Consider the following 11533-nt stretch of genomic DNA (forward strand, 5'->3'; position numbering starts at 1 on the left):
GGTGCCTCCCACCTACTGTGAGAATGAAGTCCAAGAGCCTCTGGTTCAGAAAGTGTTTGGACTTCCACAGGAAGAATAGGTTATGCAGGATTGTTGGGAAGGAAGAAATGGGAGAGAGCATTAAAATCAGAGAGAAATCAACAAACAGGTCTCTCTCCATACCTCCCAAAGCAACAGCAGAAGGAGGCATCTAGACCCTACTGTCCCCTACTTTCTAGACACATTTCATGGGTATTTTAAAAAGTATTTGGTGTGTGTGTGTGTGTGTGTGTGTGTGTGTGTGTGTGTGTGTGTGTGTAGCTAGGCTCACATGGAAGTCAGATGATAACCTCTGTAGTCCTCGGTCCCCATCACCTTATTTTGAGAAGACAGGATCTCTCAGCAGCCTGGATCTCATAAAGCAGACTAGGCAGGTTGACTAGGAAACCACAGGGATCCCCCTGTCTTTGTCTCCTCAGTATTAGGATTATAAACACATACTGACATACCCAGCCTGTTCTTTCTGGGTTCTTGAGATTGTGCTTACAAAGCAAGTGCTTTGCCTACTGAGACATTTCTCTAGCTACATCCTTCTTTTATATAAAGTATTTCCCTAAAAGCCTGTGTGCAGGATATTTAGTCACCAGATATTGGATCTGATCATTGAGAGATAGCTAGAAGATTTGAGCCAAGACTAATCAATGGGCTAATCTCTTGATAAAGTCATAATAAGATGACATTATTGGGAAGAGGAGTCTAGTTAAGGAAACTGGGTCACTGGGAAAGATACACTTTGGGAAGATATATCTTATTCTGGGATTCTTTTTGTTATTCATCTCTGGGTCCTGGTTGCCAGGAAGTGAGTAGTTTGTCTTTGCCATGCGCTCCTGATGCCATGATGTTCTGCCGACCCATAGGACCAATAGTTGTAATGGAACAAACTCACCATAAATGCAAACCTCTGGAACCAGGAGCGAAAACACAGCCTTCATTTCATAAGTTGTTTCTTCAGGTACTGTTCTTGGAGTGACAGAATTCCGATGAACACAGGAGCTTCTGTCGTGCTCTGCCTTGGTATCGCAAGGATTAATCCCTTGATACCTTTATCTCAGATCATGTCAGTCATCTCAATAAAGCAGGAACCCTGGAGGATCAAATCCCAGTTTAAAGCTGCAGCTTCAACTGAGGGAATAGTTGTTGGATAGAGTGCTTGCATAACATACACGGGAAACGAGCTTTGGTCTGTAGTGCCAACAACTATTCTGTACGATTTGTAATCCCTTCATCTGGTGTCCCATCCCTTCAAATCTTTATGCTTACTAAATCATTTACTGCCATCCAACCCAATATGGACCGCATTTATTTTTTATTTTAATTAGTGCTTTTCCCCCTCTAACTAGAGAGTAAGCACCATGCTGGCAAGGATATTTATCTTGCTCGCTGCTTCTCATTCTGAGCACTTAAAATAGTGTATGGCCAATAGTTGATGTCCAATGCATGTGGCAATGAGATTCATATCAAACCACAGGACTTAAATGAATTACGGCTTCTCCAAGGGCAAAGATCACGTCTTGGGCTTGCTTTCACTTATTTATGACGTGATACCATCTGCTGAGTGGGTCTTTATTACACTAGAAATGAGTATTGCTGCTCTGATAGATATCAATATACAGGGGGAGGCTATTAGTCTCAGAAACCACATTCCCCCTCTTCTGGTGACCTCATCCTCCAGGCCTTGCCTGGGCATGACTCATAAATGCACAACACCAACCCCAGGCCTCACCCACACCACAGCCTACCTTCTCTGCTTTACAGAATGTCTCTACCACGCTGAGCAGCTCAGATTCCAGGGGTCATTTAGAGTAGCGCTATTGCCATCTATCACTCTGCCCAAGTTTACAAAGGCAGAGAAATGGCCTTTGCAGACGCTGTTATCTAAGCATCTGTTTATTTGTGGGCTGTAGATAGCATTTCTTCAGACTTCTCTTCTTCCTTATGGCTCCTTCCTGCTCTTTTTATTTATTTATTTATTTATTTATTTATTTATTTATTTATTATCATTATCATTATTATTATTATTACTACTATTATTATTGTTATTATTATTATTATTATTTTGAAGTTCCCATTATTTTCTTCATGAGCCATTGAACTATTCCTTTCCAGGCCTCTCTGTTCTACTCAGTTCCAATGACTCTAATCGCTAATTCAGTATTTTCAAGCTCTGGACCCTGCCCATGTGTTGGAAATCCCCTGGTATACTATTGCCCACATTGTAAACTACAAAACAATACAAGCCTTTGTTCTAAATGAGTTTTTTAGGGGACCATGGGAGCAGCTCAGTGAGTAAGCATGAAGACATGACTTCACAGTATCCACATAAAGGTCAGACATGGCATTCATGATGTTCGCCCTGCTTACTGTGTAAGCTCCAGGTTCAGAAAGAGACCCTGTTTCAAGGTCCAAAGTTAAAAAGCACTAGAAGAGGAAACCCAGGATCCTCCTCTAGTCTACACAAGTGTACACAGGCACACACATACAAGATATACATGCGCATATACACAACAGACACACACACACACACACACAACTAAATAAGGGCAACTATAAAATTTTTGTTAAAATGTACACATGAATGTATATTATAAAATATTGTAGATGTGTATTTCTCATTCTGGTTCAAAAGTTACTACTCTAGTCTAATATAATTCAAAGTTTATATGTAGTTAGATCATCCTCTACCTAAAACCTCCAGTAATTTCCTGTTGCCCTCTGAATTCAGTCTAAACACACCATTACTCCATCCTATGACTCCCAAATCGTGGCTTCACCCTCTCTTCCAGTTGGTTTTCTAACGCTCCTCTATTTGGCTTAGAATGTTCATCGTGCTCCAGTACTCATTTCACCAACGTACTTTGGTTCTTACCCTTGTAGCTTTTCATAGCTGTTCTTTCTTACAAACCAGTGACCACATCAAGGGGTGTGCTTTTGCCCCCCCCCCACTTCAGGTATTTGGCTATATTTAGATATATTTTTACTTCTACAACTGCGTTGGAGGGGGCATGGTCCTAGCATCCTGTGAGTAGAGATGAGAGACATTGCTGGATAATGTACGATGCAGACAATGTCAGCATTGTTGAAGGTGACAACCCTGCTTTAGAGCAATGGCATTCGAGAACTTGGTGCATTCAAACTTCAAGGGTATAAAAAGGTCAGAACCCTACTAGGCCTTGCCTCCAGAATTTCTGGTTCTAGAAATCTGAAGTGGAAACTAAGAACCACCATTTCTAGCAAGTTCCCAAATGAAGATGAAGCTGATGGCTCTGCAGTATAAAAGTACAGTAGTCTAAACTAAAGTCACCTCCTCAGATTAATATTTATCAAGGATCTATGCTATTCATATCAGGGCAAGTGCTACTTCCTTCACAGAGCCTATGGTCACATAGCCTTTTTTTTTTTCCGACTCTTCCAGCAGTCGTCTTCCATCACATTCATCCTTTAACACGGATGTCACTATATCCTTCTCTCTCCAACACTTCCCAACTCCGTACAGTAAATAGGCATCAGATGAGACTTGCACAGTCTTTTCTGCCTTTTGATGCTCAAGAGCACTTTGGGTGATAACCGCAGTTGAACAATGTCTATCTTCAAAGACTATGACTACCACCTGATCTCTACCAGCTCTCGGCAAGCTTCTTTCTTCCCATGCCCCTTCTACATGAAAGATTATCAAAGTATTAACTATTAGGGCATAAAAGGACATAGAATCTTTCCATGTGTATGTAACTTAGTAACTGAAGGGCAAAACTGAACTGGAAGGGCAGACATTACTCATAAAGGAAATGGGTACATTATAGCCCAACTTTTAGTCTTCATTATCTTGTACAGAATAAGACTTAGCCTGCAGCCTTCATGCTGAACAGTCCAAGGAGTATAAAAATATCAACCATTAGTCCCCACCCTTGCCTTACAATATGAGGGCCTTATATACACCACATACAGCAATTGGGTCCTGAATATGGTCTTTGGTCTTCAAGTGCATGTTTCATTTCCACTCTGCTGTAAGCTACCTCTACTTGGATTACCCGGGCATGAATCTCAAAGAATGTAGTTTAATTACATCATCCATCCTTAAACATCCTCTTCTCTCCCAAAGATGTGTTCTCATTGCTCACGAAACACTGGTCACACTTCAAATTAAGCACCATGTGCAAGAATTTAATGTAGACTTAATCAGACAGTTATTATATGTTAAAGACCTTACAGTTATTTAAAACATATTTATTGAGGTTTAACAAGTATGCCAAGACAATTTTCCACAAACAGCAGGAACTGCTAAGAGAATGCAGTCAAGGATTCTTACATCAGGCGATGTGTCTTGGGCGTGGATATACTTTATACCAGACTGCTAAAAAAATAATGAAGACTCTCAAAGGGTTTCCATCTGGGAGGGCAAAAGGGACAGTGAATTTGTGTACTGCACACTCACCCCTGGAGACCTAGGATCAGTTCCTGTTGGAGATGGGCATGAAAAATGAGCTTGGGGGTCTTCCACTGGTCCTCATTTGTGCTCCGTGCAAAGCCAACTGTACTCCAATGGCATGATTGATGAGGGCCATTCAGGGGAGCTGGCTGGGTAGGAGAGAGAAGAGTTCAGGAGGAGTCATTGGGAATAAGTCAGAGGGAGGGGACTCTGGCTACAATATTGATGCTTGAAAAATTTAAAATGTGTCTGTCTGTGTCACGCACGCATAATAGTCCCCTCTAGACAGTGGCTACCACAGGACACAATCACCCCCATGTGGTGTTTGAAAACATTCATCTTCTTAGGCATGGACCAAGCTCTCTCTTCCTTATGCTCTATGTGTAATATATGAGGAAACTGGGCTGGAAGGAGCTTCGTCTCCATCCTGCCCAGCCCTCCTCCAGCTGCAGTGGCAAAGCCCATGTTGTGGCCCGGAGGACTGACAGACGCCATAGCAATGGCCTGACACGGTGGCGCCTGGCCGGCAGCATGACTTCACAAGAGGGTCAGGCCAGAAGACCTCAGATGTACCATGAGTAAGGAGAGCAGCAAAAACTAATATCCTGAGCAGTCAGAAATACACCGAAGGAAATTATTCATAAATATTTGAGGAGCAGAGCAATGCAGCTCAGAGTCCTGAGAGAACAGCTGTCGGTCTGCAGGTTCATCCAAAGCTCCACCCCCTCCCACCCTCTCTTACAGTCCAGCTTCTGCTCTGTGCCGAGCCCCACAGTACCCTCACCTGCCTCTCACTCAGCAGTGCCTGGATGCCATGCAGGTTGGCAGCCACCCACTACGTCTCTAGGTGGTAATCTCGAGAAACTGCTTATGTTGCATATGTAGCAACCTCACTGATATTTCTTCTACTCTCTCTCTCTCTCTCTGTCTCTTTCTCTCTCTCTGTCTCTTTCTGTCTCTGTCTCTCTGTCTCTCTCTGTCTCTGTCTCTCTGTCTCTCTGTCTCTCTGTCTCTCTGTCTCTCTGTCTCTCTCTCTCTCTCTCTCTCTCTCTCTCTGTGTGTGTGTGTGTGTGTGTGTACGCATGCGTGCACATGTGAAAAAAGTGGCATAGACTCAGGCCAATGCTGAAAATCAACTGCTGGAGGATAATTATGTTTTACAGTTTTGCTAAACACAAGAAAGTATTTTCTCAGGCCATTTAATTGAAACAACATCATGGGTTATACCTTCATTGTAATAAAACTCCACTGTGTGTCCAAGCGCCAGGGGATTTATTAACTCGCTTGAGCTCTGAGAATCAGCAGGCAGGGTCAGACACGGCCAGTGATGATGACATCATCGGTTTTGGCAGCTCTTTTCAACTGGTGTTGAGTGAGGTAATGTCCCCAAAATTAAAACTGACAGTAAGATTAATGATGATAGATTCACTGAGGGCTTTTTTTTTTTTCATGATTTAAATTGGTGTTCTGTTTCTTCCAGGCTGGATGGCCAAGAGAGCCTTGTACCATTAGTTCAGCACATCAGGAAAAGCAGATAACAGAAGTCCCTTCCTTAGGCCCCTTGGGACAAGAAAGAACTTTAGGGTTAGAGGTGATTTAGAGAAAGAAAGACACACCCTCGACTCTGTCATGGTAGTTTGGACAGTGAGATAAGATGTTCTTATCAGACCAGCAAACGCAAGTGGATTCGCAACTTAGGTACTAAAATGGTCATGTGTCTAATGTGGGGTGGTGGCCATGTGCAGGGGGCAGGGAGTACCACCTCACAGACTCTTGTCTAAGTGAGTAAGAATGTGTGGTCCCATAACTGGAGCATAATGAAAACATTTGCATAGGTTAGGAACATAAACAACACTCTGAAGAGTAAGCTGTGCGGGAAAGACTCATTGTAGAAGGCATCTGAGATGCTCTGCTGTCCTACAAACATTATTTTCTTAATTGGCTAATTATTCTACTCCAAGTCTACTGTAAAGATGGGGAATCAACTGTTTTCATATTGGGATTGCCCCTGTTATCTCAGTAGCATACAGCAGGCACTCAAACAATATTTGTTGAACCCTTGTTCCCTCAAGTAGATGCTTTGAGAAATTCCCCTTAGAAACTTAGTCTTGGGTTGGGGATTTAGCTCAGTGGTAGAGTGCTTGCCTAGCAAGCGCAAGGCCCTGGGTTCAGTCCCCAGCTCTGAAAAAACGAAAAAAAAAAAAAAAGAGAGAAACTTAGTCATATGACTGGATTCATGGAGTATATGTTTAAATAATGAAAGTTCTTTCCTTTAACACATGGTCAGCTTTATTGTATTCACTAGTCTATATGGAACTGTCACACCAATCTGAAATAATATAGTTTACCATTGAAAAAGCAAACAAGGAAACACAAAGGAAAAGCCACAATGGCATACTAGGATATATGCTAAACAGCCACATGACAGAGTGGTAGGGTGGGAGTGATTGAATTGTAGTATGGTTTTCTTCCCAAACAAGACAGCATCACAGGTTCAATACTTGGCTTGTGACCTTACTTAGAATAGCCCTGACCTGTCAGGTAGAAACCCAGGGTTCAGGAAACATAGGAGAGAACAGGCTCTCTGGGAAGAACTGCTCCTAAATAAAGAACGTAAGGGACTGCAAAGCTTGAGCTAACATTGGCCCCACCCCCAAACTACCTGATATATGTGTGCTCCACCCCTCCTCTTCCCAGAGCCTCTGTCTCTCTGTATGGTGAGCTATTAGAGCACAGAGCATTAGGACCCTGGCAAGTTAGCCATTGTCTGGTGTTAGATGTTTAATTGTTCTTGGCACACCACATAGTTCAACTAGCACATACTAACTCCATATTCCAGCTGTTCAAAGAAAATCAGATTTTCCTTCCCAGGCCCTGAAGTTTATGGTTCTTCCTGGAGTAAGGAATGGGGCGTCTTCCCATTTTCTTTTAGCAAGGGCCTTTTATCCCCACACTTATACTTCTGCTGCAGCATTCTTCCATATCTGACATTCCTTTCTTGTTCTCTTTACACGGAACATCATCATGTAGAGAAAGGATTTAGACAGTGTTTGCTTGACAGGAATAACAGAGCATATGGTATTACCAAAGTGATTCTTTTGGGTGAGGAGAAAGGACTCTACGCTTAACATCTTTTGGTGGTGTGTATAGCCTATGATGTCCCTTTCCCAAGCACTTTCCTCTCTGCCCTTCTGCAATATCATTCCTATTTCAATCAGAGCTCTAACTTTCTCCTCATATGCTAATGAGACCAAAGGAATCTAACCCAGGAACCTTAACAGTGCTGGCACAAAGGGGACTTGCCAATTTGAGAGTCTTATCAGGGAGACTGGCTTTCAGATACCTTGGGTTAAGAAAATAAACGAGGATACCTGGACACAGACTAAGCATCCTCCATGCAGCCTCCAAGATAAGAAAGTAGTCAACTGGGGAGGTCTACTCCTCAAAGAAAGATCTATATATCAGAGGAGCGGAGCCTAGCTGAGCATTAGAGTCAACTAGGGAACTTTCTAGCATATCAAAGCCTGAGATGCTGCTCTGGAGATTTAGACTCAATTAGTCTGGGGATCGGAAGACACTGGTCTACTTTTCAAAGTTCCTCGAGTGATTTTAATGTGCAGCCAGGGCTGAGATCCATTCCCGTAAACTGTTATTCTGAAATCTTCGGGTAGTGATAAAGCCTGAGCATTCAAGGACTCAGAGAGGAGGCAAGAAGAGAGAAGGGACTGAGCACCCTCCCTTCTAGCAGGTCCTCTGGATTCCAGTGTCAGCCACACTGTGTCGGGACCTTTGCACAATGATAGGTTAGAGTAGCTCCCTTAGTCACTGCTATTTGCAGCTCCCCACACACACACACACACACACACACACACACACACACACACACACACACACACAAACACACTCCAGATCTCTGTCCAAGAACTGGAAGTGAGCTCTTCCAACTAATCTTTAGACCCTCCAATGCTATACTAGTTTAAAGCAATGCTAGAGACTGATTTTTTTTCATGAACAAAAATGCAAATGGTAGGAAGCCATTCAACTCAAGTGCAAATAAGAAGGTGATTGCATAGGTCTTTATGACTTTGAAACCCCAACTTTAGTTAGAACATCATGAAGCTTAGACCTTTGCCTGGCATTAGGTAAGGGTCGTCTAAAACTAGTAGATCTGTAACCATACAAATCTACCCACCCACATCTTCCCAGGACCACTCTACATTTGGCACTAATTTCTCTTGTCTCCCAACATACTAGGAAACTGAAATCAGACCTTTCATCTTTATGGCCTAGATTTGGAAGACTGGAAGCTCTTCTCAAAGCCAGATACACTTCACTGACGGAAAGACTGTCATGTGTGCCAGTGTTGATTAGTTGTGTCTATCATAGCCTGTCCCTAATACCCTGAAAGAAGGGGTTGGCACTTGGGTGAAGATTTTAAAAATCCATTTGGAAGTGGAATAGTGCATATTTAAAGTCTTCTGCAAAGCTTGAAGAAGAGAACTTATTCTTAAACTACTCCGCCCAATCTAGGCCATTCAGGGTTTCTCTCCAAGAGACTCAAAAGTGGGGGCCAGGGACATTTTGGGTAAACTGATCTAGTGTCTAGTATTAGAGGTTGGGGACTTATAAGCAAATGCTGCAAGGTAGCTTAGGAAGAGGAGTCAGTCTGCAGACAGAGAAGATGGAGAAGTTACACAGGTAGAGCAGGAATGAGTCAGGAAAAGGTTCTATGTGGGTCTGTTTTCTGTCTCTAGGTGTTTTCAGATGCCAAGCAGACTCCATTATTAAATTCTAGGATCCCTTTTGCCCCTTAGTATCTTACAGTTACAGTTACAGAGATAGGAAAAACAACACACATAGGCATAATCAAGAAATAAAGTTTATCATTTCATACTAGTGAATATTGTGGGCTATAACTAGCTTCACATATTGCTTGATCCAGGACTCAAGTGTATATTTCTCATTTTCTCTTGCCAACCTCTAGCTCTTCAGTAGAGTTTCTTAAGAGACTCTGGCATACTCCCTTCTAATGGTCATGTGAAAACTAGAAAATCTGACACTATTTTCTGCTAGGCTTCTTTTCAATAGCAAAAGCATGACCTCTTTTGAGATTGCCAGTGAACGCCTTAATGTTTCTCAGTGGCTAATACTAACTATCCTGAGCCAGCAGTCCAAGCTAGGAAGAGTCTGATGATTGATGATAGACCTGAGTCAAATGACTAGACTGGTGCTGGTGGAAAAGCCAGCTCTCTGGAAGCCCAAAGACTTATGAAGAAAGAAATGATTTCCTGCAGAACATGGATATGTGGTCACTATATGCAAATCACTGAGGTGTTACAGATCAAAATAAGACCTTTGTGTAGTTTTCATAATAATCCTCCTATTGTCTCTAGACTGGGTATGCTTCTTACCATTCAAATCAATCCAATGATTACAGGAAACTAGCTTGTGGTCAACACACAACCCTCCAGACATCTCTTCTGTCTTCTCTTTCAAGTGACCCCAGGATCAGCCCAGATACCAGGCTCGTGGTCATAATGATATTTTTCCCAAATAGAAAACAAAGTCCCATTCAAGGGTAATACGTTTATATGTTTATTTGAACTTCTAAATGTGGCAAAAAGTGGAGAGATGTTATGAAAAGACCATTTTTCAAAAGTCCTTATTGTGTAAATAGAAAAGCCACATGTTTGTCTAGAATATTGATCTGCTTTTTCCAATGCCAGTCAAAACCTAGACATCTGTGGCCTCTTGAGAAGAACTCCCCAGTTTATCATATTAACCACAGCATAAAATGTTAAGCACGTGGCCAAATGAACCTCTTCAATGTCACCAACCTAAAGGTTGCGTTTGTTTGGTGTGACTTTATATACACCCTAATCTGTCCTCTGATTACCACCAGATTTGGTCTCAAAAAAGCCAATGAGTTCTTGTAAACCAACCCAAGGAAATAAAAACATCATCGGGAAGCAGACATTAGTCTTGTTCCACCTTTCAATCCTATACCCTTCGACATTGTGACTCCCCATTCTCTGTAGGAACCTGGCCAATAAATTCAACAAGCTGTCTTGGCTTCAGTTTTGCCTGCCCACTGCAGGGCGTGCTTCATAATCAGCATGTGCTCTCCTCTCCAGTAGCACTGATCAGTCTTTATGTGTAATTCCTATCACCCTTGTTCATAGGCACTGATATCCATAACCCCTCTCCCTCTCTCACATATACATATCACTTCTATCCTTGTTGGAATTCACTACCCAGAGCCCAATTTAAATGCCCCTATTGAGAAAATCCTCTTGAGAGTCTGTCTACCTTGGCATTAATTCATCCATACCAATTAAAAGTCTTCACTGGCTTTGCACTGGATTGAGAGGTAGGAAGAGTGATTATTTGGTCATCTGTATTCCTAAGTGACCTTACTGGCAAGCTATCCTGGATTTTCTTGACTCTGAAGGACTTTCTTTGTTATTTTCATTCCTGGATATTTAGCACGTGTTATTCCTTCTGTATGAATAAGAATTCCTTCATATGTTCATGGTTCTTCATGGCTGTCAAGTCTCAGCTGAAATGTGACTCTACCAAAGGACGTTCCCTATCACTAAGTTAGGTCCAACAACCTACAAAGCCCAGTATTTTTACCATCTACTTCATACATGTGGTCTCTTCAAATATTTAATTTTATAAAAATAATGGTGAAATTTATTTCATGTCCATCTCTAGACCTGGCATTTGGCAAATGCTAAATCCTGGCATATGGAGTGGACTTCCAACAAATGCAAATTGAATGAACACATCATTCCTTTCTCTATACACTGATGACATAGATAAGACTATAATTTACCTTATATGGTGGTTGTCTATATTAGTTTGAGAAATCACACGAGATTATAGCCTTTTGGAACAAAGGAATGTAAAGAAATGAAAGGCTTCCAAAGGCCTAGTAGAAGACATGTGAGAGCAGTTGCTCTCATAATGCTGACCGCAATAGACTTAGGTGTTTACCCATCTTGGACTGTCATAGGACTCTGTTACTTTTCAGCTTTAATTTAGATGGGTTTACTCAACTACTCTGGC

The sequence above is a fragment of the Rattus rattus genome, chromosome 9 (genome assembly GCF_011064425.1).
Source record: "Rattus rattus isolate New Zealand chromosome 9, Rrattus_CSIRO_v1, whole genome shotgun sequence".
In the NCBI taxonomy this organism is placed as follows: domain Eukaryota; kingdom Metazoa; phylum Chordata; class Mammalia; order Rodentia; family Muridae; genus Rattus; species Rattus rattus.